Below are 26,395 nucleotides of genomic sequence, written 5' to 3'. Positions count from 1 at the left end.
AAATGTTTTTTATTTCACGCATGAACAACTTCAAGTCTTTTTATTAGAGAAATTCTATATATTGGTAATATAAGCCATGGGTCACTGTGGGTTAGTTCTTCAAAAATTAGAACCAGGCCAGGCGTGGTGGCTCACACCTGTAATCCCAGCATTTTGGGAGGCCGAGGCGGATGGATCCCTTGAGTCTAGCAGTTCCAGACTAGCCTGGGCAACACAGCAAACCCTGTCTCTACAAAAAATACAAAAATTAGCGAGGCATGGTGGCGTGTGCCTGTGGTCCCATCTACCCAGGAGGCTGAGGTGAGAGTATTGCTGGAGTCCGGGAGGCAGAGGTTGCAGTAAGCCAAGATGGTACTCCTGCACTCCAGCCTGGGTGACAGCATGAGACCCTTTCTCAAAAAAATAAATAAAAGTGAAAAATAAAAATCAGAACTAGTAACTAACATCAAACTCTTCTCTCTATTATTTTGTGAAGTGTTGTGTGCAGTCATATTCTATTGCTGAAGTGACAATTCATACAAATTTTAAGAAAACCATAAGATGCATGGGAAGGCCAAGTTTTCCCACTCAGTGGCTTTCTTCATCATCTCATGCAGTCTGCATGGATGACCTGAACCATAAATCGAGGTGGGAGGTGAGAGAGATTTCGAATGGCGACTGTTTCTTCATATGATCTTGACCCATATCTTTATATATGTGCCCACTTAAAGGATGCTGCTGTACATTTTAGCCCAATGACCATGCCTTGCTTGGAGCCTGGTAATGTTTATCATAAACTACATAAAGATGAAAAGTTCTGATTGTAGGCCATGCCTAGTGGCTCATGCCTGTAATCCCAGCACTTTGGGAACCCAAGGTGGGTGGATCACCTGAGGTCAGGGGTTCAAGACTAACCTGGCCAACATGGAGAAACTTTGTATTTACTAAAAATACAAAAATCAGCTGGGCGTGGTGGTATGCACCTGTAGTCCCAGCTACTTGGGAGGCCGAGGCAGAAGAATTGCTTGAACCTGGAAGGCAGAGGTTGCAGTGAGCCGAGATCATGCCACTGCACTCAAGCCTGGGTGACAGAGCAAGATTCTGTCTAAAAAAAAAAGATTGTAAAATATTACCTTTCCCTATACAGTCTCTTTTAGCCTCACTAAGTAGCATATTTGGAAAAATATGGAGACAATGGATTTTTGAAGGCAAGTGAGACTACCCTAAACACTCAAGGAAAAAAATACAAGCTTACTCCTCACATAGTGCTGACCATCTATTATTAAGAAATATTTAGGTGGCAGAATGATAGTGTGTGGAAATGGAATTGACTGGATAACACAACACAGAAATTATTTTTTAAAAATATTTTAACCTAAAAAACAATAGTGAATCATCATAAAAACAGAAACAAATTTGTTTGGAAATCAATCAACCCATCCAGGCAATTAAACTGTGTAAAGGAGTAAAAAAATCTCATTTTTTCTAGCTCTGCCACTCTAAGTATCTTTGGAAACATGACTAATTTACCTTCCCATTTGAAGATTAGACATAACATATTAATATCTGTCACAGATATTTTTACAAATTTTTTTGTGGCCCCCTGTGGAAGTTCTAGTGAAGTACAAGAAATTAAACAGCCTGGAGTAAACAAACAGAATGTTTAGACTATTTTAAAAAGTTTGACACACTTTAAAAATAGTCATCAATGCATTTATTTCAAAAATTATAATAAGCTTTTTTAATAACAAAATGATATTTTGACCCTAGGTATGTAATATTCAAGAAATGTACCCTTTTATCTTTATGTAAAGACAGCATGTATCATGTAATGGAAATTTTATGTAGCTACTTTTTTAAAAAAAGCTGTCTTTACATGTTAGCTAAATGTTTTTGAAGTTTAACTGGATGTTACCGTAAGCCTTAAAAATAAAAATCGCTTAAACATTTTAGGATGTTCTATTGAAATTAGCTATCACAGTGAACTTTAAGGGTACAATTTTGTTTCCTATTATCAAATATTCCTTTCTTCCAGCCTCATAATAAAAAAGTTACAGTCCTTAGCTCCAATCGGAAATAGAATAAATAGGACTACAGTTTCACAGAGAGAGAGAACGGCAAGGTCAAATTTTAAAAGCCACACAGAGATTAGACTGGCACAAATGAATGTATGCATGTATTACAGTCAAGTGAATAAAGTGAAAGTATGTATATTGTATATTCATATCAACGGATACTGTAGGGAAGCTGTTCTCTTAGGCAGGAATTAGCTGTAGTTGACTGAGTTTGCAAAGTACAGCAAGGTTATTAAATAAACAATATAGTAAAACATTCCACTTAACCCAGATCATAAATGAAATCAATCGGAGGCTGTTCCTGTCTGTGCTTTGGAAGGCATGAACTGCATTTTCTCTTTCTGTAAGTGCACCGATAAAGAGAAAGGATGTGCAGTGGATACTGCTAAGCCCACACTTCAAAATTATTCTACAAAAAGAGAGAAAGAAACAGAGACAGAGACAGAGACTGAGACTGAAACTAATGGTGTGCTATTCATTGACTCAAGGCACCCAAATCACACGGGCTGCCTCAAAGGGTCCCCATAGGTGACAAAAGAGACAGATGACCTTCTGGGGCTCTACTTCCAGCAGACAGCAGAGTACATGCAGAAAGAGAAACATTGCAGAGCAAGACCAGCCAGACAGCACTGCCTGCTCAGGCAGCCTCTCTGGGACTATGGAAATGTTTTGACACACCCAGCATTGAATAAATGAATGAGTGAGCCCCTGTGCAGTTCATGCACAGGACTTGCACTGAGATGGGGCTGTTTGAAGGGGCTGGGGCCCTCTTCAAAAGGAGGAATCTGAATATAGCAAATGGCCTGCCTAAGGCATCCTGGAGTCGTTCGGTTACATGGTCTCTTGGGAGGAGTTTATTGAGATGAGCTTTGCTGCAGTCAGGTGTCCTTTTGTTTGTGGGAAGTAAAACACAAGAGCTTGTTGAAGAGACCCCTGCGTCAACTTTCCTGAAGCCCACAGTGAGGGAGTGGGGTGGAGGAGAGGATCCCGATAATAGAAGTTCACATTCAATTGTCTGATTTGTGTGCCTCTCCTCAGTGTGGGAGCAAATCAGCTTTCAGTTCGATAACAAATGCAGTGCAGACCTAGGTGTCAAAGAAAGGCAGGACCTGTCACATCCTCATCACAGAGATACTGCACACAAAGACCCAGCATCTAGGTCTAGCCCCTTTCAGGTCTGCTCATGGCTAACTTCCGGTCCGGTTAGACTGCATCCGGATGAAAAGTCATTCTGATTGGTTGCAGGTGCTGTAGCGACTGTAGCTCTTTTGAAGATGGCCTCTGTCTGAATTCTCAGCAGTCTACGGCATTTAAGGAGCCCAGGAAGTTCACAAGAAACAGCTGTAATTACAACAGAGAGAAAGAGGAAGGCAGGGAGGGACCCAAACATGCAAACAAGTTAGCCATCTTTTTTTCTGGATGGAAAATTAAGTGTTTTCTTTAATCCAGAGCCAAAGACAAGAGGGAAAAAATTTGGAAGAAGCACTGTTCATGGCACTCCTGAAGCTGCCCTAAGGAGGCATACTTTTTACTCTTTCTTCTTCCGTCATCTGTAAAACACTTTCCTTAGTTCTAATCCTTTACTCCATATCATATTACGCTTTACACTATTAGTCGTAGCTTTTACAATATGTGTGATCCGTGAAGGTAGAGAGAAAGCATATCACACTTTTTGTCACCTCTAGTATACCTTGCATGTTGCATAGCTTTTCTTGGCCTGATGAATTAATGCAAATAAGTGTGGTCTTGCTCGGTGTGTTCAGTGCTGTCTACTCTAAACTAAGCAAGACTGGAATAATCTGAGACCTTTATCCAGAGAAAAAATGATCTGCCTCAACCCACTCTTATTTCCCACTTTTTCAGAGAGGTGAAGACTCTGCCAGTGGCCTCAGTAGGCTCCAGTTGTATGTGAATGTGTGCGTGTGTGGTCCCGCATGGGTCAAACACAGCTCCCACTTCAGGGAGGGTGTGGGGACAACAACATGGCTGCTGATTCATAGTTGCCCACAGGATGACTCTTCTTTCCAGGCAGAGAAGTGGGTGGAAGAGTTATTCTTTGCTTAAACATCTCTGGGTGAAGAAAACGACTGACATTCTTCAGTGAGCTATTTCAGTTTTCCTTTATACAGAAAACTCTTTTCCATATTCGGTCAAAATCCTTCTGCCACAAATTAAGCCAAATTTTCCTGATTCTCTTCTTTCCAGAGATGGATCACAGGTGGACACCTTCCTGCATTCTGTAACTGGTTGTAGTTAAAAATGTTTTTGAAAACAATTTTTTAAAAAGGCATTTTTACCTATTTCAATGGGTAAAACTGTGTTTATTTAATGAAGTTTTATTAAAATGAATACATTACTAGGAATCCCATTTGAAGTCTACAGGGCTTAGAGAGGAGAGAGAGCTGACATCTTGCTGTGAAAGTGTTTCGAATTCAAAGTGGAGACAGGGTGGTGTCATGGGACAATCTTTTCTTTGTACAAGGTCCTGGGTGCTCTGTTTTGTGTTGTTTGGGTGGGTTGTGTGGGAGATAGGATGGATGTGTTCAGCTGGCTCAGGTGTTTAAGGTGGGAATGTAAGAGGAATTTGTTGAGATTTCTGTGTGGTAAACGACAAAGATTCTTAAAGCTCTTGCTTCCTTACCTACCTGTATTGAAAAACGCACCCAGTCAAACTCTGTCATCAAGGCAGGAACGATAGCAACTATTTACACAAGATTGTCTGTTGTGTGGGATCTGTGGAGACCAGACCACCCTTCCTATGGATCATGTGCCAAACTCCTAAAATAACTGTGAGGGTCAGGGCCTTCCCATTACGGTATTTTGCTTTTCTCTGTTGCACAGAACTGCAGGGGTGGAGGGGCTGGGGCAACAGTTTCATTGTCATCGTGCTTCACTGCAGCCTCTCCCACTCCTAATTTATTACCATCCTTTTACTTCCTCTCACACCCTCTCACCTACTTAAAAACAGGGAAAGAGGAAAGGAAACACAGGACAGCCCTTTGACTGAGAAGGCAGCTGCCTCCGTTGTGCGCTGTCAGCAAGTCCAAGCCTTCCTGGCTTCTCCAAATACCTCTTCCAAATACTAACTGACACAGAAAAGTCCATCTTATTCTCTCCCAAGTTCAGATCTCTTCCATGGATTTTTGTATTCGTTTTTTCATCTTTATGCAATTAATTTATTTTCTCCACATATCCCTCACACAGGCACAAAAACATTCTATTAAAATAGTTTAACAATATTTTAGAATCATAAAAGAAATGCACAACACATCAGTGTATACTCCTTAGGAATGTAAACACTAGCTGGGGATTTAGAGATCATCTAATCCAACCCCCTTACTTTTCAATGGAAAGGTCAGAGGGTTCAAATAACCGACAAATCCGACAGGTAATTAGTAAGGGGACGCAAATTAGAAATCAGTACAAATGCTTTGTGTAGGACTCTGCATAGGACATGTCACTTTCAGTCAGTCAATGCCCAATACAAATAACTGTGATGTGACTTTGAAATAACGTATTAAAACTCTCTAATAATTAAGAAGGATGAGGACTAAAATGAGGAAGAGAAGAGTTGCCAGAGGCTCAGGTATGCTCTGAAATGTTATATCTGTTGAAACCCAAAGGAATATTAATTAATGGAGTTTTATTCTGGGGCAAAAGCACATAGATAGCTGTTGTAATTGTCAAGACAAACTCCTGCCCTTTCCGTCTGTCAAGTTTCACTGCCAAGATTTAAACATTATGGCGCTTGCATGAGCCATTATCTGCATTGCTCTTTGTTATAAATTATACTCAGAATGTTCTACGGCATTACAAGAAGAAAAAAGAGACAGTGCCAGTAGAACAGAGAGTCTTGTTGGGGCCCAGGGGGTTAGTTAACAATGGATAAAAATTAATTCTCCCCCAAATCACATGTATCCCTGCTAGTGTACCTTATTGCCTTCTGCCCACTCTTGCATCCAGTGAAATATCTACCAGTGACAACTAGTAGTCAAGTTCAAATATGGCATGTTAAGAATCAGGCAGATTGTCTTAGAGTTTTCATAAAATTGCATGTGATTTTGCAGAAATGCCAGATGATAAAGGAAATACCTATTGGTAGATGCTTATTTCTTTAGAATGCTAATGAGAATTTTATTGCTAACAATATTTAAAATTAAAATATTCCACTAATTTTTAAAAAATGCATGAGCAACAATGAGAGTCAATGGATTCCTCTGACACCACAGCTGTATTAAGAAATACAATAAGACAAAATTACACTGGGCTTCCTTCACCCTTTAAATGGTTCAGAAATCCTTGAACTTAAAAATCATTATAGAAAAATGTTCCAGTAATTTAGTTTTATCAGTGACCGTGCTGTCTTGTAGAATGTGTTTCATTTTGGAGACAGTTTCTGCTTACTCAGTGTCATGAATGTTAAAGAACAAATTTTGAGTTTAACCACCATACTCTACTCTTCACGGATAATTGAAATTCACATTTTTTTCAACTTTCTTTTAAGGAGTATGCAGGAAGTACTGTCAATGAATTAATTTATCTTCTGATCATCATATATTTCCCATTGCTTTAAATCAGTAAGTCTGACTGATGCTGGTTTTTATATTCCTAAGCCATCTTACACACCTTTTGTCAGGTTCATAACGGCATAAAGAGGTTATTATTTAAGGATCCAAGGCATGAGTTCAACCCTGAAATTTACTAGGGACCTCTGGCAAATCACTTTATCTCTGAGTCTTGATTCCTTCAACCGTAAGTGAAAGCATTAGATTAGACAAACTATCAAGTTTCTTCATGTTCTCAGGGTCATTGTATCTTAAATGGTAAAATGAAGGCCAAGAGAAAGGAAGAAAAGGGTGGGACGGGCCGCGTTCTAGATCTTAATGTCTGCAAAGTTAGCAGGCAGCAGCACCAGTGACTTCAAACCCTGCCTGCTGGAATCATTTAAAACTGGAGTGAGAGCACTCATTTCCTCGCCAGAACAAGATCTTATTTCATATTAAATGTTGCAGTTCCTTTAGAAGCCAAATTTGAATTAGTCATAATGCAAGAATCCCAAGGTATAATCAGGATTGGATCACAAATCAATTACAGAGTAAATCACTGTATCTGACTTCTTCTAAGATCATTTTCTATACTCGCCCATGAATTCTTATCTCTCTTATTGTCCCCTTTTAGACCATCACTTAACTAGGTTTTAAAACAGAGACGAACAAACCTTCTGCAATTGCACATTGGAATATGAGAAACAATTTAGCTAAGGGCATTTTTTCTAATCACTTTGCACTCCAGTAAATTGTGCTCATGCATATTTATATATAAATGCTCACTCATTTTACACTAAGAAATCCATACCTACCCATTTCCTCGGGGAATGTCTATGCAATCAATTTTTCCCATTAGCTGTATTTCTGGCAATGCAACCCATAATAGAATGCTCTTTTGCGGGATATGAAGGCAGAGCTTAGGGCAGGTGGTATCTAACAGGAGCTCAAAATCATAACTGTTTAGGGGAAGCCCAAGAGAGAACTTGCGTTTGGCATTCGAGTAGAGAGAACACAGCACATTTCTGCCAGTGGCCCTGGGGCCTTTTTATTATGGAGCCCAAGAAGCTTCTATGGAGAGGCTGTGACAATTAAAACAACTGTCAGAATGTGGCCCACTCAATCCCACTGACTAAACTCCCTTGGATGGGGTCTGCATCAGGCCTGGCAAAGTTAATTTTGCTTGGCAGGAGGTCACATGCAGTGAAGCTCTAGTGAATTTGCCATAAAAGTTCTCAGCAGACCATTCCTACACCACTGGCAATTACGTTTTTGATGGCAGCACGATGTAGCAGTGCACATCTCGTTGCACCAAACCAGCCAACATAATTGAGTACCTGTTTTGTATCAGGAAATGTGAAGGCCTTGAGGGTATTAAGTTAATCATACATAATTTTATATCCCTCAAGAGCACGGAGTTCAATCTGGGGTTCAAGGAAAGCTGCCTGGAGCAACTGATGCCTGCAGTGAACTTTAAAGGAGAGAGAAGAGTTAGCCCAGTGGACAAGCAGGGAAACCAAGGAAAAGTAGAGCCTTGGGAAAGCTTCCTATCTGCAGTGAAAGGCAAACAGGCTGGTGTGAGCGAAGCACAGCTTGGCAGCCTTTTTCTGCAAGGACCAGATAGTAAATATTCCAGGCTTTGTGGCCCTCCAATACTTAACTGTGCTGCCATAAGATGAAAGCACCATATACGATTGGGCATGGCAGTGTTTTAAGAAGACTTTATTTTTAGACAAGTCAGGTGGTGATATTTGGCCCACAAACCATAGTCTGCAAGGCCCTGGAGAAAAGCACACAGAGCAAAGCAACATGGTGACTGGGAAGGTCAAGGGCCTGTGGCGCTGGGACTCCTTGGCCAGCCCAAGCAGCTTGTGCTTGTGAAATGAGAGATGGCTAAGGCCTGGGCTGCCCATATAAAGCCAAAGTCCAGATGGTCTTCACGTCGCTTGCTAAAACTTAGGAAGGAAGACCTACTCCAAGCAAAGACATCGACAGTTGTGTCTCTTCTCACAGACTGCCCAGTGCTCCTCAGAGGCCTTGCCTAAACATGTGCAAACCAGAGGTTCCCAGCTTGTCCCAGCTCCTCCCTGCACATGCCTGTAAGCATCTCTTTCCAGTTCTATCCAAGGGCCTCTGGAGATGAGACGGCTTTTCAGGGGCTTGTTCAAGAGCAGAGGAAAGGGACAGGGGCCCCAAAAAGCATCAGTGATTGTCTCAACAGAGTCCATGTGTTTTCTTCAACTACATGGAGATTTGGGAAATTACACACATTTATGAAAATGTGTTTTCCATTTCATTACCACTTCCTGTCTCCTTTATTTCCAGACTCCTACTCCAACGGAATTTGTGGTAAATCCAACTGAGAATAATTTGGCTTGTTCCTCTCATTGTATGACAACTGGGCTGGCTCCCTGCTACACATTCAAAATGTGCCCTTAAGTGAAATGGTGTCTGTGCTCCTCTTGCAACTCCAGGTAAAAGGAGAACCCAAGGATCGCCACCACTCGGAGGAGCACAACAGGATTATCCCCACACAGGTGAGAAGAAAGTGAATGGTTCTTTCTGTGAGCAAATTTTCTTTCTAAAACAATGCCTCCTGCAGCTAAAGGAGGAAAAGAGGGAACCAACAGTAACAACAACTAGGGAAAGAGGTAGGTGAGGTCTCTGTTTTCTGAGGAGGAAGCTAAGCCTTGGAAGCCAGGCTTCAAATCTAGCGGGGGCATAATGGTCTTCCCAGTGTACGTTTTTGCTTTTGCAAATTAGAAGAGTTATTAAGTTTATGAGTCAGTATCATGAAGATCAAGAGGATATCTAAAAGGTTATTGGCATGCAGTTTCCATAATACTGCTAGAAGACAAGACTGAATCATAGCCTCCCAGGAATGGAAGAAACCTCAAAAGTTATCTAGGCTGTTCTTTGGCAGCAACTGGAGCTACATCCAAGCTGGTGGGCATGCAGTGATGGGCTGGGAACTCATCTCCTCTTGGAAGTGGTAAGTGGTGATATGGAGGCAGTCCAACTGACTCTGGGATTTGAAAAACAGAAACATGGCTGAGGAAAGCCACCAATTAAAACAGACCTTTGTGAGCACTGCAGAAGACGGGAGTTTTCAGCACATGGTGCCTGGAAGTATCTGACAATTTCACAGCTTGAAACAATTGGGCAGTCAAATAATCAACTTGAAATCTCTGTGCAGTTCGCAAGGTTATTGCCCACAAAATATTAGCTCTAAGATGGCAAAAGGCTATCATGGTGACCTGACTCCAAGGTGAATTCTATCTTCAGGAAAATTCCAAGTCTTCAAAGGAGCCAAACTGTTGTGGATAAATAGAAGGGAAGCATGAGTATTATTGTGAAAGAAAACTCTAAAATACATGAGTGTCTATAAATAGTGAGGGCTCCCCAGAAGACTAGAAAATATTTCTTAGAATGAAGAACTGGCTACTTCCACAGAATTTGCCCTTTGACTTTGGATTTATACTGTGGCCACTGCAACTTGAACATTTTCCCAAATACTCAGAGCAGATGCTCACAACTCATTACCCAAGGCAAAAGCTTCCTCAAATGTCAAGGAAACTCTGACCCTTGTAAATTATAAAACGGTCTATGCATGAATATAATTAGATTCAACAATTACAAAATAAAGAAAAATGATGGCTGGGATAGATGCATAAGTTTAATGAAACCCCACGCATCAGCTACAGGTCAAAAGTTTCTGTTTTTATTAATTTTTAAAGTAGGAGTCAGCTGTTGAGTTCATTGTGACAGTTATGGAAATATTTAGACATCAAACCAAAAATGCTTTATGGCAAACTCCAAATGTTAAGTCTTTCTTTCTTTCTTTCTTTCTTTCTTTCTTTCTTTCTTTCTTTCTTTCTTTCTTTCTTTCTTTCTTTCTTTCTTTCTTTCTTTCTTTCTTTCTTTCTTTCTTTATTTATTTATTTATTTAGAAATAGGGTCTCTTGTTGCCCAGGTTGGAGTGCAGTGGCGCGATCATTGCTCACTGCAGCCTCTACCTCTCTGGGCACAGATGAATCCTCCCACCTCATCTTCCCGAGTAGCTGGGACTACAGGTGTGCCCCATCATGCCCAGCTAATTTTTTGTACTTTTTGTAGAGATGGAGTTTCACTATGTTGCCCAGGCTGGTCTCGAACTCCGGGGCTCAGGAAATCTGCCCGCCTCACCCTCTCAAAGTGCTGGGATTGCAGGTGTGAGCCACTGCACCCTGCCTAGTCACTGATTAATCTACTTTTAGAAGTCTGAGTCAATTGGGGCAGATCAAAGAGGATAAATTGATGTTAAGAAATGTGAAAGATCAGCAGAAAAACTGGACCCTCTGCCAAACTACAGGTAGTGCTCTCTAGCCTTTCCCGAAGGGCCTTGGAATACAGATATGAGAAGCACGTCAGCATGTTATTAGCAAGGTTCTTAGCAGGCTGTGCTTTGCCACTTCCTTGAGAGTCAGCTGTCCCAAGGCAGAGATCTGTACAATTCGACCCAGACACTGCGGGTGATACCAGGAACCCCAGCACAGAACTTTCTGGAAACTCAGATGTGAGCACTCTACTTTCACTTTGTCATACTCATTTTAGAAGTAAATAAAATATTCTGTAAAATTTATACACCATATGTAAGCTATGGGCAAATGATGTCATTGGAAAAAAAATCAAATTATGAATACAACATTCTTCCAATTTCCCAAGATACTCAGCTTAGTTCTTTCTCAATGGTGGGATTATGGATGACTTTTTTTTTCCATGCTTTTCTATATTCAACAAATATTACTTTAATAGTTAGAAAAACATTTAAAAATACTCTATTCTCAATGAAGCATGTAAAAGAAAATAAAGATGATAAGCATAAAAAGTGTTTAAGCTGGCTAGAAATTATAAGGTAAAAATTAAAATAATACTTTATATTATTAGATGGGTTAACAGAAAGAAAACTTACTAAATCCAAATATTAGCAAGACTGCCTAGGAACTGACCCATCAGACATTGCTGCTAACAGTTTACATTGATAGCATAGTTTTAGAGAAGAATCTGCAATAAGTGAAAATATTCTTCCCATTTGACTAATTATAATGATAGCAATTTATCCTAAGGAAATACTACAAAAATAGAAAAACAATCCATAAGCAAAAGGCTTTTATTATTTTTAAAAGCAAAAAAAGTTTGTGAGAAAAACAATATAAAATAATAAATTGGTTAAGTAACTTGTGATATGTAAATTAATAGGATTTTAAGTACCTGTTAATATATGAATACCATATGAACATAAGAAAATTGTTTATAGCAATGCTAAGTTTAAAAAGAAGGAAAAGTGTACATATGATTAAAATGTGTAAAAATATGTAAAATGTAACTAAAGACTAGAAGGAAACCATGGAGAAATTAGCATAATTGTGCTTGAGTCATGAGATTTTCAATGAAATTTTCAAAAAAAGCATAAGATTTTATTTTAATGGAAGTTTCTTTGTAATAAAGTATTTTAACACAAAGTATTCTCTTCAGCAACATAAAATTATTCTAAATAGAGCAGATTATGTGTTTCTTCAGATGCAAACAGGGTTTTCACTTCCTTATTTTTACCCTCAATCAGATAGGTAGCATTGTGTGTGTATTCTTAGCATCTGTATTCTTACAATTCTTGCAGTTCAATCTCCCTAGTGTAAAAAGTTCCCTTTTTAGTTTCTCCCCCAATATGAAAACAATCAAGAAGCTATAATAATCAAAACAGTGTGGTATTGACATAAGGATAGACATACAGATCAGTGGAATGGAACTGAGAGCCCAGAAATAAAATCATACATCTGTGGTCAATTGATTTTTGACAAGAGTGACACCAAGACCATTCAATGGGGAAAGAATAGTCATTTCAACAAATGGTGCTGAGACAATTAGATAACCACGAGCAATAGAATCAAGTTGGATCCCTAACTCACACCATCTACAAAAATGAACTCAAAATGAATCAAACACATAAATGGAAGAGCAAAGACTATAACTCTCCTAGAAGAAAACACAGGGGTAAGTCTTCATGGCCTTGGATTAGGCAATGATTTCTTAGATGTGACACCAAAAACCACAAATGCAAAAGAAACAATAGATAAATGAGACCTTTTATCAAAATTAAAAACTCTGCTTCAAAGGACACCTGAGGTGGGCAGATCACTTGAGGTGAGGAGTTCGAAACCAGCCTGGCCAACCTGGTGAAACCCTGTCTCTACTAAAAATATAAAAATTAGCTGGGCGTGGTGGCACATGCCTGTGGTCCCAGCTACTCAGGAGGCTGAGGCAGGAGAATTGCTTGAACGCAGGAGGCAGAGGTTGCAGTGAGCCAAGATTGCATCACTGCACTCCAGCCTGGGTTACAGAGTGAGACTTTGTCTTAAAAATAAATAAATAAATAAATAAATAAAGAGATAACTGAGAAAATCGAAGAAAATATTTGCAAAGCATATATCTGCTAAGATACTTGTATCCAGAAGATTCAGTTGGAACATTCCTAATCTAAAATTTCAAAATCCGAAATGCTCCAAAATTCAAAGCTTTGAGTACTGATATGAGATAGTGATACCTTTGCATTCGAATGGCTCAGTGAAGACAAACTTTGTTTCATGCACAAAATTATTTTAAAATATTGCATAAATTACCTTCAGGCTATGTATATAAGGTGTATATGAAACATAAATAAATTTTGTGTTTAGACTTGTGTCCCGTCCCCAAAGCATCTCATTATGTATATGCAAATATTCTAAAAATCTGATAAAAATTTGAAATCTGAAACACTTCTGGTGCCAAGCATTTCAGATAAGGGATACTCAAACTGCATAAAGAACTATTACAACTCAACAACAAAAAGACAGATCATCAAATTTTAAAATGGGCAAAGAATTTGAATAGTAATTTCTCCAAGGAAGATACACAAATGGTCAATAAACACATGAAAAAAAATGCTCAGAACCACTGGTCATTAGGGAAATACAAATCAAAACCATAATGAGATACCACTTCATATCCACTAAGAGAGCTATAAAAATAATAATAATGACAATAACAAGTGTTAGTGAGGATGTGGAGAAAGTGACTCTCTCATACATTGTTGGTAGAAATGTCAAACGGTAGTTCCGGTAGCTCCTCAGAAAGTTAAACATGAAGTTACAGTTAAGACCAAGCAATTCCACTCCACCTAGGAATATACACAAGAGAACTGATAACAGATATTCACACAGAAACTTGTACATAAATGTTTATAGCAGCTTACACAAAACAGTCAAAAAGTTGAAACAACCAGCCAGGCGCGGTGGCTCACGCCTGTAATCCCAGCATTTTGGGAGGCCAAGGCGGGCGGATCACGAGGTCAGGAGATCGAGACCATCCTGGCTAACACGGTGAAACCCTGTCTCTACTAAAAATACAAAAAAATTAGCTGGGCGTGGTGGTGGGCGCCTGTAGTCCCATGTACTCAGGAGGCTGAGGCAGGAGAATGGCGTGAACCCGGGAGGTGGAGCTTGCAGTGAGCCGAGTTTGTGCCACTGCTGTCCAGCCTGGGGGACACAGAGAGAATGTGTCTCAAAAAACAAAAAAAGAAAATTGAAACAACCCAAATGTTCAAAAGATAAATAAGGCCCTGGGCGCAGTGGCTCACGCCTGTAATCCCAGCACGTTGGGAGGCCGAGGCAGGCGGATTACTTGAGATCATGAGTTTGAGACCAGCCTGGCCAACATTGCAAAACTCCTTTTGTACTAAAAAATACAAAAATTAGCCGGGCATGGTAGTGTGTGCCTGTAGTCCCAGCTACTTGGGAGGCTGAGGCAGGAGAATGACTTGAACCCAGGAGGCAGAGGTTGCAATGAGCCAAGACTGTGCCACTGCACACCAGCCTGGATGACAGCATGAGACCCTGTCTCAAAAAAATAATAATAATAAAAATAAAATCAGACAAGATAAACAAAACGTGGTGTAAACATACAATCGAATATTTTTGGCAATAAAAATGAAGTGCTGATATACACCCTACAATATGAATGAACCTTGAATATATTGTGCTAAGTGAAAGAAACCAGTCAGAAAAGACCTCAAAGTATCTGAGTCCACGTATATGCAATGTCCAGAACAGGAAAATCCACAATGAGAGAAAGCAGATTAGTGATTGCCAGGGGAAGGGAGGAGGAGGAATGGGGACTGACTGCTTAAGGGGTAAAATATATCTTTTTGAAGTGATGAAAATGTCCTGGAATTGGATATCAGTAATGGCTGCAACACATTGTGAATAAAGACCACTGATATGTACAATTTAAAATGGTTAAAATAGTAGATTTTACGCTACGTGAATTTTATCTCAATTTTTTAAAAAGCTTTGTTAAGTACCTGAAGACTACAAGAGGTGCGTATTTTTAACTCACAAAGAAATAATAAGTCTTTCAGCGACAGAATTTCCATCTTTGAGTATTGTGTTTGAAGGTTATTTTGTCTCACTGTTTTTCCCCAGATACTTCTAAAGCTGCTGTGCTCATAACTAGGGAAGCAGCAGATTAGATGGTCCTCCTGCCCTGGCAACCTGGGATGATGGCACATGACTAGGCTCACGCATGGCAATTCTCCCATCCAGAACTTGGAATCTTCGGGGCATGTCACAAAGACCCAGGGTCAGTTTGCAAATTATTCCCAGAAGTTGTGGCAGCATCAAGAGTCAGGCAGGGGCAGCAGCCCGTGTTCAGCTGGAATTCTATGGCTTAACCCAGGGGTTTTCTGTGTGTCACAAGAGATAACACAACACTCTCACCAATGAAGTTGAATAAATTATATTTAGGACTCACAGCTGGTGAGTCCTAGGAGGGAACAGCTTATGTTGGAAGGCAACTAAGGCGGTTTAGAGGCAGTTTTGGGCTTTTATTATGGCTAGGGGATGAAGTTGGGTTGGGGCTGGCACATGGGCTAGACGGTGCACTATCTGAGGTTCCTGGATGTTGACAGGGGCACAGAACATCCACGGTCTTAACTTGGTTGCCCAGGTGTGGGGCAAGCAGGGAAGGGGAGTGGAAACCTACCAGCTGGCAATGGACAAACATCGCAAATGGAGTGAGCTCCTTTATAACATGCCTTGTGTGTTATTCCACGTTCTCACTTCACAGAGCTGATACTGTGAGAACTCAAAGAATCTGCCATGAGAGTCCTTTTCGTATTAAGTTAACCAGACTTGATTTCTGTTGCTTGCAATCAAGAATCTTAACTGATGCCAAAAGAGGCAGGAATTTTGAAAAACACTGACATGCTATTTCAGATTAAACAAACAGACATGCAAACAAGCACAGAAGAACTGTGAGCCCAATTGCAAAGCAATGAGACAGATTTTCACAAATGTGTATTCTTTCTGCAGTGAGGACTATAGCAAATCTCAGAGGTCACAACGTTGGGAGAGCTCTTAAGAGGTCTTGTACTTTAGGCCCCGCGTGGTGGCTCATGCCTGTAATCCCAGCACTTTGGTAGGCTGAGGTGGGCTGATCATTTGAGTCCAGGTGTTCAAGACCAGCCTGGCCAACATGGCGAAACCCCATCTCTACAAATTATACAAAAATTAGCTGGGCATGGTGGCAGGTGCCCTGTAATCCCAGCTACTCAGGAGGCTGAGGCACAAGAATCGCCTGAACCCGGGAGGCGGAGGTTGCAGCGAGATGAGATCCTGCCACTGCACTCCAGCCTAGGTGACAGAGTGAGACTCTATTTCAAAAAAAAAAAAAAAAAAAAAAAATTGGTCATGTACTTCAGTCTTCGGTGCAAAGATTCTTCAGACACCTAGCATTTTAGAGTGTGAAAACAATGAAGAAATTGCAGAAAACCAACAAACAAAAAACCTTCATTTGATAAGAAAACCTCTGCTGAGAACACAGTTCTTTTCCCGATCATATCAGGAGTAATGAAGGATCAGAAAGCAGACATTTAAACTTGTAGTTGAGGGACCCTTTTATCATAGCTGGCAGCTTCCTGGAATTCAGTTCAAGAGGGTTTCTCATGCCTTGTTGTAGGAAGACCAGACTCTCCCTTCACAAGGTATAAAGGTTTTATCCTGTATCATGCCACAGTGCTCTGAGGCTGTCTGGCTCATTTATTGAGACTAATGTATTGATGAAGCCAAGGTCATCGACCTGAGTCAGGAATGAGCTGTCCATTTGGCTCAGGATGCATGGTAGAGTGTGGAGATGTTGTCCAGCCATGCTGTAAAAACGGGACCCTGCTGGGGGTTGGGAGAGGCTGGGGAGGAATAAGTGAATATCTCCGTATATCCATTACTGCTGCTCAGAACACAGGGCAGAAGCATGCTCCCAGCAGGGCTGAGATGAAGGCAATGGCGTCAGCCTTATGTAGAACAGCTGTAATAGTAGACTCTGCTTTAGAAAACAAAGTGTATTTGGCCCCCAAACAGTGAAGAATTCGATTTTGCTAAACAAAACAGCCTTGCTGTTTATGAAACATCCTTTCTCTTAGGGTAAATGCCAGGTGCTTCTTCACATGAGAACTTTCCTATTCCCCATCTGCTCTTCACTCCTGACCAGGCCTGACCTATGAAAGGGAGAAGGGGGTCAGCCCATGAATATTCCTTGCCATTGACCACTAGTTGCCACTGCTCACTCACCAATTTCTTATTGGTGCAATAAATTTAGAGAGAATCTGCAGCCATAAAAAAGAACAAGCTCATGTCCTTTGCAGGGACAGGGATGGAGCTGGAGGCCATTATCTTTAGCAAACTAATGCAGGAACACAAAAACAAATATCACATGTTCTCACTTATAAGTGGGAGCTAAATAATGAGAACACACGGACACAGGGAGGGGAACAACACACACTGGGGCCTCTTGGGGAGTGGAGGGTGGGAGGAGGGAGAGGATCAGGACAAATAACTATTGGGTACTAGGCTTAGTACCTGGGTGATAAAATAATCTGTACAACAAACCCTCATGACATGAGTTTATCTCTGTAACAAACCTGCACATGTACCCCTGAACATGAAAGTATTTTTTTAAAAGTTTGGAGAGAATCAGCAGCACTAAATGAATGCCTGAAACAGACAGTAAATTCAGAGCAGTGAAAGACATCCCTCTGGGCTGAATGAATGAAGAATTAGTTGGAGAAAGAGCTGACGCTTGAAGAATGGGGAGGATTTCACAGGGAGACGGGTGTGGGGGTGTTGGAGGAACCATTCCTAAACAGAGACACCGGGGAAAAGGTGTTCTAGACACACTCTGAGCAACCTGCAAAGAGAATTGAGGGAAGAGGAAGGTTTATTTAGGAGGCAAGGAGGGGATGAGGGTGAAAAAGCAGCTTGAGGCCCTATTGTGGGGACTCGGGGCAGGTTGAGTAAGTGCCGTCTTCCGTCCTCTGGAGGTAGTGGGAACTATTTGCAGCTTTTCGAGCAGGGGAGGAATGACGATCAAAGCTGTATTTAAGGAAGAAGAACCTGACAGTGCTGCGTGGGCTTCGCTGGAGCTGGGCAGTGAGAAGGCTAGAAATTGCATTTGTTCCGGTAAAAGTCATAAGAAAGAAATGACCAGAAGTGGAAAGGTGGGTTGGTGAACCAATGTTTCCACCTCTGCAGGGCCATGGAGCCAGGGAGGAGGATTTACTCTTCTCTGTTAAGAAGCAGCTCTGCTGTCCTGACCAATGCCAGAAGATGTGACTTTGCTCAGACCAAGCTACCAAAGACCACTGCCCTTCATTCCACAAGCCTGGCCCTGTCTACACAGACGGGCAACCGAGGAGCCTGATCCAGGAGCCGACAGGTAGCTCTGGATCACACAGCGCTTGGCAACAGTACGTACGTAAGGAGTCTCTGTACATGAGAGGTTCTATTGAAAACACAGTGTGTTTAGCAGAGGACAGTGAGGAATTCCATGCATTGGTGATGTCATTTGCTTTGGTTGGTACCTGCCCAACCAGATACGAACTGAGGGCCATGAAAGCTGACTCACATTTGCAGCAGAAGGTGAGTTGAGAGCCCCCGGCCCTGGCTCCCCCAAGCCTGGCTTCAACCAACTCTTATTTCCCTACTGAGGAGAAGCTGAGTGCACCTGTCACCAGGCCGCCAGGCCTGTGGGTCCTGTCCTAGGGCTCACCTTCCAAGCCCTCAGCCCCATCTCACACACTCACACACCTGGGAAGGGAAGAAAAACACAGGAGAGATATTCACATTTTGTTGTAAAACCTTTTAACTAGACACATATAGGTATTAAAAACCTGGGGCCGAGTGTGAAGGCTCATGCCTGTAATCCTAGCACTTTGGGAGGCCGAGGCAGGCAGATCATTTGAGGTCAAGAGTTCAAGAACAGCCTGATCAACATGGTGAAACCCCGTCTCTACTAAAAAAAAAAAAAAAAAATAGCCAGACGTAGTGGCACATGCCTGTAGTCCCAGCCACTCGGGAGGCTGAGGCACAAGAATCGCTTGAACCCAGGAGGCAGCGATTGCAGTGAGCTGAGATCATACCACTGCACTGCAGCCTGGGTGACAGAGCGAGAGACCATCTCAAAAAAAAAGAAAAAGAAAAACAACCTGGGCCACTGGCAGTCTGTGTTTATGCAGGGCTACTGGTCAGAACATTCTGCCTGAATTAAACAGCCTACCCAGTCAAAGAAGTCGTCTAGTATCTATTTTACAGAACTGACCAAATGTTTGACTACACTGGCTGGTCAGTTCATATTCTCAAAAGGTACAAACACTCTACGATCCTAAAAGTCCATCAGAAGACTTACTCACACCCTGGCATCTGATCACCACATTTTGAGTAATAATTTTTTTGTTTCTTTCCTGTTACCACCTCCATCCAACACAAATGTGTAGCAAATAAATGATCCTTGTCACAGATATGTACAACTGCTGATTGGTTGGTCCATAAGCCCAAAAGGAGAAAACAGGGGTCAGCCTGACACAAGTGGTAAAGAAACAATGAGATAAAGGGGACGTACACATGTCTGTGATGTGGGGATATAATTATGGCTGGTGCTCATGCTGGGCTCAGGACACACAACGAGGAAGTCCTGGGTTCTTGGATCCCAGAGCCCGGAGCATAAGCAGAGACCAGGCAAGCCAGGAAGATGAAGATGTGCTCTGGAATTCCTTGGCCCTTAAATGACAAGTGCGGCAGGAGCAGTAGTGCAGCCTCTTTTTGTCCTCCAGTTCCTGCTATGGAGGGTCCCAGGGAATCCTCTGTTCACTGGGGCAAGTTGATGAACTTGGCTCAGTGGCTTAGATATGAAAGCATTTCTGGCACATGTGTGCAGTCAGGGGAAATCACGATCTGCTGGAGCTTTGCTGGAACCTTCGGAGGACGGTCTCATTTCATGAAAAACTCCATCGTGGCTGGGCACGGTGACTCATGCCTGTAATCCCAGTGCTTTGGAAGGCCAAGGTAGGAGGATCACTTGAGACCAGGAGTTCAAGATTAGCCTGGGCAACATAGCAAAACCCCATTTCTACAAAAAAAACTTTAAAAATTTAACCGTGCATGGTGGCACCTGCCTGGAGGCTGAGGTGGAAGGATCCCTTAAACCCAGGAATTTGAGGCTGCAGTGAGGTATGATTGCACCACTGCACTTCATCCCAGGCAACAAAGTGAGACCTTATCTCAAATAAATAAATAAAATTTTAAAACTCCATCCTCCAAGAAAGAAGTCAGGTCGGGGGAGCCTGATTCCTAGCAGAATCCCACATGGAAGCAGAAAGACAAGCAAAGGGTTTGCTACCAAACAGCGCTGCAATTGGCCACAGGGAACATTGCATTTTCCAGGCCCCAGTCCAGTCCTGGGTTCTGCGACTGTGCTCTGGGCACAACCCTGCAACCCTCCTGAAACGCCAAGTGAGAAGAGACTGGTGAAGCTAAATCCTGGTGACTCTTTCTCAGGAGCATTGTCAGGGAATGTGCTATGCACAGATCCAAGGAGGAACTGTGCTTGGTACTCTGTTGTGGGACACAGCTGTTATGTGCCCGGCCCATGGTTGGCAGTCTGTTCTGCAAAGTCAAGCTGGGAACCACGGCAAGGGCATTTCACAAGGCTCTCTATCTGTTTTGCCCTGCTGCAAACAGAACAGATTCCTGGGCCCTCCCAACCCTTTGAAAGCCAGGTAAAATTGCTAGGATAAGGGGTTTTCAAGCCCAGGCCTTCAGCACAGCAGTCTTCTCCAAGATGCTTTCAGATCCCTGGAGGGCTTACATTGTCATGGTTCTCTCTGCTGAGACCCTGCCTCCTTAAAAATGCACATAGCTTTGCTGAAGATGGGAAACCTTCCTGATTCCCATGAGAAAAAAGAAACTAAACAGCTAGCATGAGAGGCACATGTAAGTATAGTAAACTTTAAGAAAGAGCTGAAAATCGCGGTTTCATAGTATACCCAACATAGCAAGAAATCCTAAAAGTCTGGATTAGACATTCCTGTTCCCCAGCACCTTTTCAGTGTCTGTTGCTGGGGGTTGCTCTTTTGGTCCTTCAGTGAGATGGGGGCAAGTATTAAAAGTGAAGGTAAAAACCACACTTACTTTCGCACCAACCTAATATGTCCCTTCCTACCTGTAGCTCCTCTCTCCTCTCTTTCTCTTCCTGTCTTTTCTTCTTTTCTTTCTCTACTTCATCCCTGTAGGAACAAACACATTTCTGCCTAGGCCCCTAGAGTTTCACCATCTAACTTAAGCTGCCACTCAGATATTTTTCCAAACAAAGACAGTTGATTCTTATTATTCATAGTAGTTCTATGTTATAAGATCATAGCAAACACTGAATCAGAGAGTACTGAACCATCAGAGCATTAGGTTCCTGCAAATCTCTGGTCATGACATTTTTATTAATTGATTAATGTGTTTTATGTGTTTTTCTTTTTAAAGACAGCATGTTTTTTATATATTTATTTTGAGACGGAGTCTCACTCTGTCACCCAGAGTGGAGTGCAGCAGCGCAATCTCAACTCACTGCAACCTCCGCCTCCTGGGTTTAAGTGATTCTCCTGCCTCAGCCTCCCAAGTAGCTGGGATTACAGGTGCTCACCACCATGCCCAGCTAATTTTTTTTGTATTTTTAGTAGAGTCAGGGTTTCACCATGTTGGCCAGGCGGTTTTGAACTCCTGACCTCAAGTGATCCACCTGCCTCGGCCTCCCAAAGTGCTAGGATTACCGGGGTCAGCCACCACACCCAGCCAAGACACCATATTTAATATATACTGTTTACTCATTAACATTGAACTCCCAACCACTAGCACTATAACTCATGCCCTAATGAAGCTTCTTGAACACACATATTTCTCTGTAAGGCACTTCACAGCCTTCTTGCACTTAGGAGCACTAGACCGCACTTCAGCACTATTTGAGGCCATTTTAAACAGCAAAATCACTAACAAAAACCATAAAAATGTAAAACAAATGGCACTAAATAGATTTCCAAAAGGACTCTTGTTTACTGTGTAACAGCTAAAACAAGAAGGCAGAGAGCCACCTTGTTCAGCCTCAGCTGGGAACAGGAGCCTCAGGTGACAATTTTTTCACTGCTCTGTGAATGTCTGCTAGTGGTTACAAAAGCACCACAAGTATTGATTTGGAGGTTACAAATTAATTTTAGCAGGTAAGTGAAGTTACAAATCTGAAATTAGTAAATAATTAGGATCAACTGTATGTCCTATTTAAAGAAGTGTAATAGTGTCAACTGTGAAGGTCACAGTTTTTCCTTTGCCATGTATATATTGGCTTTTGTATGATTTTATTTGAAAAACTGGCTCTGCTGGTTGAAGGAGATTTGAAAATCATGGCTTTAGAAAACCTGATTCATGGCTCACTAAAGTTGTGGTTATTAGTCTTGTAACAAGGAACTGATGAAGCTTGTCAACTAAGTTGAATCTTATATCTAAAAAAGAGCAAAATTTGTCCACATGAACAGAACAGAGGAGTCCAGAGATGGGAATGTAGTCTCTCAATGGGATCTTAAGAGTGAAACTTTCCTCTCCCTTCAGCCTGAGACACATTCTTCAGGCCTTTCAGAGTTTTCAGGAATATCCTGCAGATCATTGCAAACCTGGGGAATGTCCTGTTGTTTCAATTAAAAGACAAGAATGACTCTAATAAATTCAGGTGTTCAGGTTGAAAATCAGTACCAGTCTCTTCTGAAAAGTTTACCCCGAGGCTGAAGGATCAGCGCTGGGTGAAATGCAGTAAACTCAGACTGATGATAGGTTTACTGCAAGGTATTTTATGTTTTTTTGGAGATACACTAAGATTCCCAGGTATGGTGCCACTAACTGTTTTCACAGCTCTCCTCTACTTGTTTTCAGCCGTCAGGCGTCACTGAAGGATAGATGGGTGGGTATGTACGTGTGCATGTTATTTTCATTTTCATTACTTGAGCAGCATTGACAAGCCTCAGTCTTTTGTGGTCCGCAGATCATGATTCTTGGCTATGCAAACCTGAGGCTGACGCGTCCTCCAGCAGCCCACCACGGACATGTGCAGCATCACAGTGACAGATGGCATTTCAACCACTTGGCTTACACCTTCCTCCACTGTCACCACCATTCCGAAAGAAATGAGTTCCATTTGCTCCATTTTACATAAGGGCAAAAGGCAGTGTTGACTCACCAAGTTTACACAGTCAGGGAAAAGAGCAACAAGGTCAGGATCAGACACAACAAAGAAGTGATTGCAGATGCTAATTGGAACATAGTTTTGGTCGTTTGATAAATATTCAGTAATTTCTTCAGTTTGTTAAAAAAAATTATGCAAAATTTACAAATACAGAGGAAGCAAAATTTTACCTGTACCCTTCTTTTTTTCTTTTTTTCTGGGGCTAAGAATTAAATTGACATAAGACAGACATAAGACAGATCAACAGGAAAAGAACAAATTTACTTAATACAAGTTTTACATGGCAGGGGAGACTACATAAGGAAACGCAGACCCAAAAGCACAGTTAGATTGAACACTTACGTACAGAATTAGACAAAGCGTCATGAATTGTGAAAATGTCACAAGGCCAAGAAGCTTGGGCTGAGTAGTTAATTGGGTGAAAAAGTGGCTTGGAAGGTAAGTTGAGTCTAACAAGGTTTGTTTGTACAAATTTCCCCTGGCCTCAACTTCCTATCCTTGATGGTAAGAATGATGCTTTCTTTCTGCTATAGGGAAGGGATCTTTCACACGCAAATTTCATCTCCTACTTGTAAGAAACAGAAGGTCAGAGTGATCCTCTCACACCTGTTGTTTTTCAGATACCCTAAACTCAAAATAGTCAGTATGTCAGAGTGGCCTATTTTGGGGTGGTGTGTAACTCCTGCAAAACTAGAGTTTTCCTCTCAATGGTATGGTAAATCATCATTTAAAGGTTATTTAGTCATTTAGGGAAGCGGTTTTCAAACTTTGCTTCATATTGGAAACACCTGGGATGTTTGAAAACTATGGCTGCCTGGCTCCCACCCCTAGACATCCTGATTTAATGGTGGGGGGTGATGTGATAGGCTAAACAATAACCTCCCAAAGATGCCCACCACCTAATCCTCAGACCCTGTGAATATGTTCCCTTACATGTAAGAGAGTTTGCAGATATGATTAAGTTAAGGCTCTGGAGATGAGGAAAATATCCTGGATTATCTGGATGGGCCCAAGGTCATCACAATGGTTATTACAAAAAGGAGGCTGGAGGGTCAGAGTCAGACAGAGAAGGCTTAAAGATGGAGGGAGAGGTCAGAGAAGACCCTGTGCTGTTGCCTCAGATGGTGAGGAAGGGGCCATAAGCCAAGAAATGCATGCAGCCTCTAGAAGGTAAAAAAGGCAAGGAATGGATTCTCCTCTAGAGCCTCTAGAAGGAAGCAGCTCTTTGGACCAATTTTCAACTCTGACCTCCAAAACGGTAAAAGAATAAAGCTGGATTGCATTAAGCCACGATGTTTGTGGTAGTTTGTAACAGCAGCAATAAAAAACTAATACATGTGGGATCTCGGGTGTCAGGATCAAAAAAAAATTTCTCCAAGTGATTTTAACATGCAGAAAAGTTTGAGAACACATCGATCTAAGGAAAGGCACTTGTGTTCGACTCTGTCATTAACTTGGTTCAGAGCTAGACACTCCTGTGAGGTTACATGTTAGTTTGTAGATTTCTATTTGGTAGAGATGATAACCTCAATTTCAGATTGTATTGCCTGTAGGAGGTTAACAGTTTTGCATCTAATCCAGGAATCTTATTCTGGCATTTTTCCCCCTAAAATGCCTCTGAATGTTCAGTTCCTCAAAATGCTTTTGGAACCAGGATTACCAACATACTGGTTCCCTCGATGAGTTGAATACATTTTTGATGGCTGTTCATTCTATATTTAGATGACAGTCATGTTTCCAACTCGTTGGAAATACACTTTCACATGTTCGATAAGTATTTACAAGGAAGCAAAAACAAAATGACATGAGGATACCAATATTTTCCCATTGAAATAGATTAAAGTAAGATGGAAGAACTTTTCTGAAGTTATGGAGATGAAGTCAGATCAATCACTGTCACTGAGGCCACACAGATTGGCGCTGGGGTAAACCCATCTTCTGCAGCCACCTTCCTAATTCTCAGGCTCTGCCGTCGGGCAGGACAGGCTTGAAATCCTTATCCTTCTGCTTCATAGCTATATAATCTTGAGAGTATCTTCTTATGGCCTCAATTTCTTCATCTGAAAAATTCTAACGGTATATGTCAGAGCATCGGGAGAGGAATTTCAAAAAATTGCATAGAAAGCATACAGCCGGCCACCTAGGTAGTAGTCCTCAATTTAAACATTACACAGACAATTGAGCAGAAGTGCTCATGAGTGGCTGCCGGCAGCAATCCCCACTTTTGTTACCTCTGGCAGTGATGATGATACCACTGACAGTTGCAGGGGCAGGAAGATTCCATTAAACGGCTGAAAGAATAAATTTGCTTCCAAGAAGATCTAACTTTTGGCTGGGTAGAAATTTCAACACGAAGGAGAGCCTGACCCCATTTGCTGTGCACTCAGGCAGCCTGCAGGGCTTTGGAGCTGATGGTCTACATATCACACTGGGGATAGGATGCCATTACCGACCTGCTTTCCCTTTGACATTTCTGCCATTTAGGTACTTTCCTCTTACTGATAGGCTGCACCTGGTTTCATGTTACATGTGTGGCAGCTAAATGGGAATTCATGAGCTTGGCATGTCTTCCCATAGCTAGCCCTCAACAAGACTGGAAGAGTGGGTACTATTTGTAGATGAAAAGATTGTGACCAGGCAGGCAGTCAGCAGCAGAAACTACATTCGTTTACAAATCTCCTTTGCTTGGCTCCAAGGGACTACATGTCCACACACATGAATACACAGAGGTCCTCATCAGGGCCGAAACGAAGACGCATGTGCCTCTCAGCCGCCTCTAGGAAACTCTCCCCTGGGCTGCTGAGGTTGAGATAACCTTACAAAGGCTCATACATAGAACTGGAAGGAAGTCAGACCCAGCAAAGACAAATGATTGAGAATCCAGAGAGATTGATTTCAGGGATTAAATACCTACTCTGTCGATTGATCCAACTGTGAGTCAAGATAGATAGGAGTGACAACCATGCAAGGAATTTTGACAAGATAAAGTGCCAGATAGGTAAGGCCTCATTTAAGGTCACCCAGAGGTTGTGTGGAAAGTAAGTAAAGCAAGAAAACTGTATCTATCACTAGACTAGCAGAAAACAAAAGAGAAGGTATAACATTGCTAAACATGAAGGACAGCTGCAGCCCTTCATTTGGGTAAATTATGTAGATGAATCTGATATTTTTATTTATAAG

This window comes from Hylobates moloch, unplaced genomic scaffold (genome assembly GCF_009828535.3).
Source record: "Hylobates moloch isolate HMO894 unplaced genomic scaffold, HMol_V3 SCAFFOLD_8, whole genome shotgun sequence".
NCBI classification, from domain to species: domain Eukaryota; kingdom Metazoa; phylum Chordata; class Mammalia; order Primates; family Hylobatidae; genus Hylobates; species Hylobates moloch.
This window is presented reverse-complemented; position numbering follows the sequence as displayed.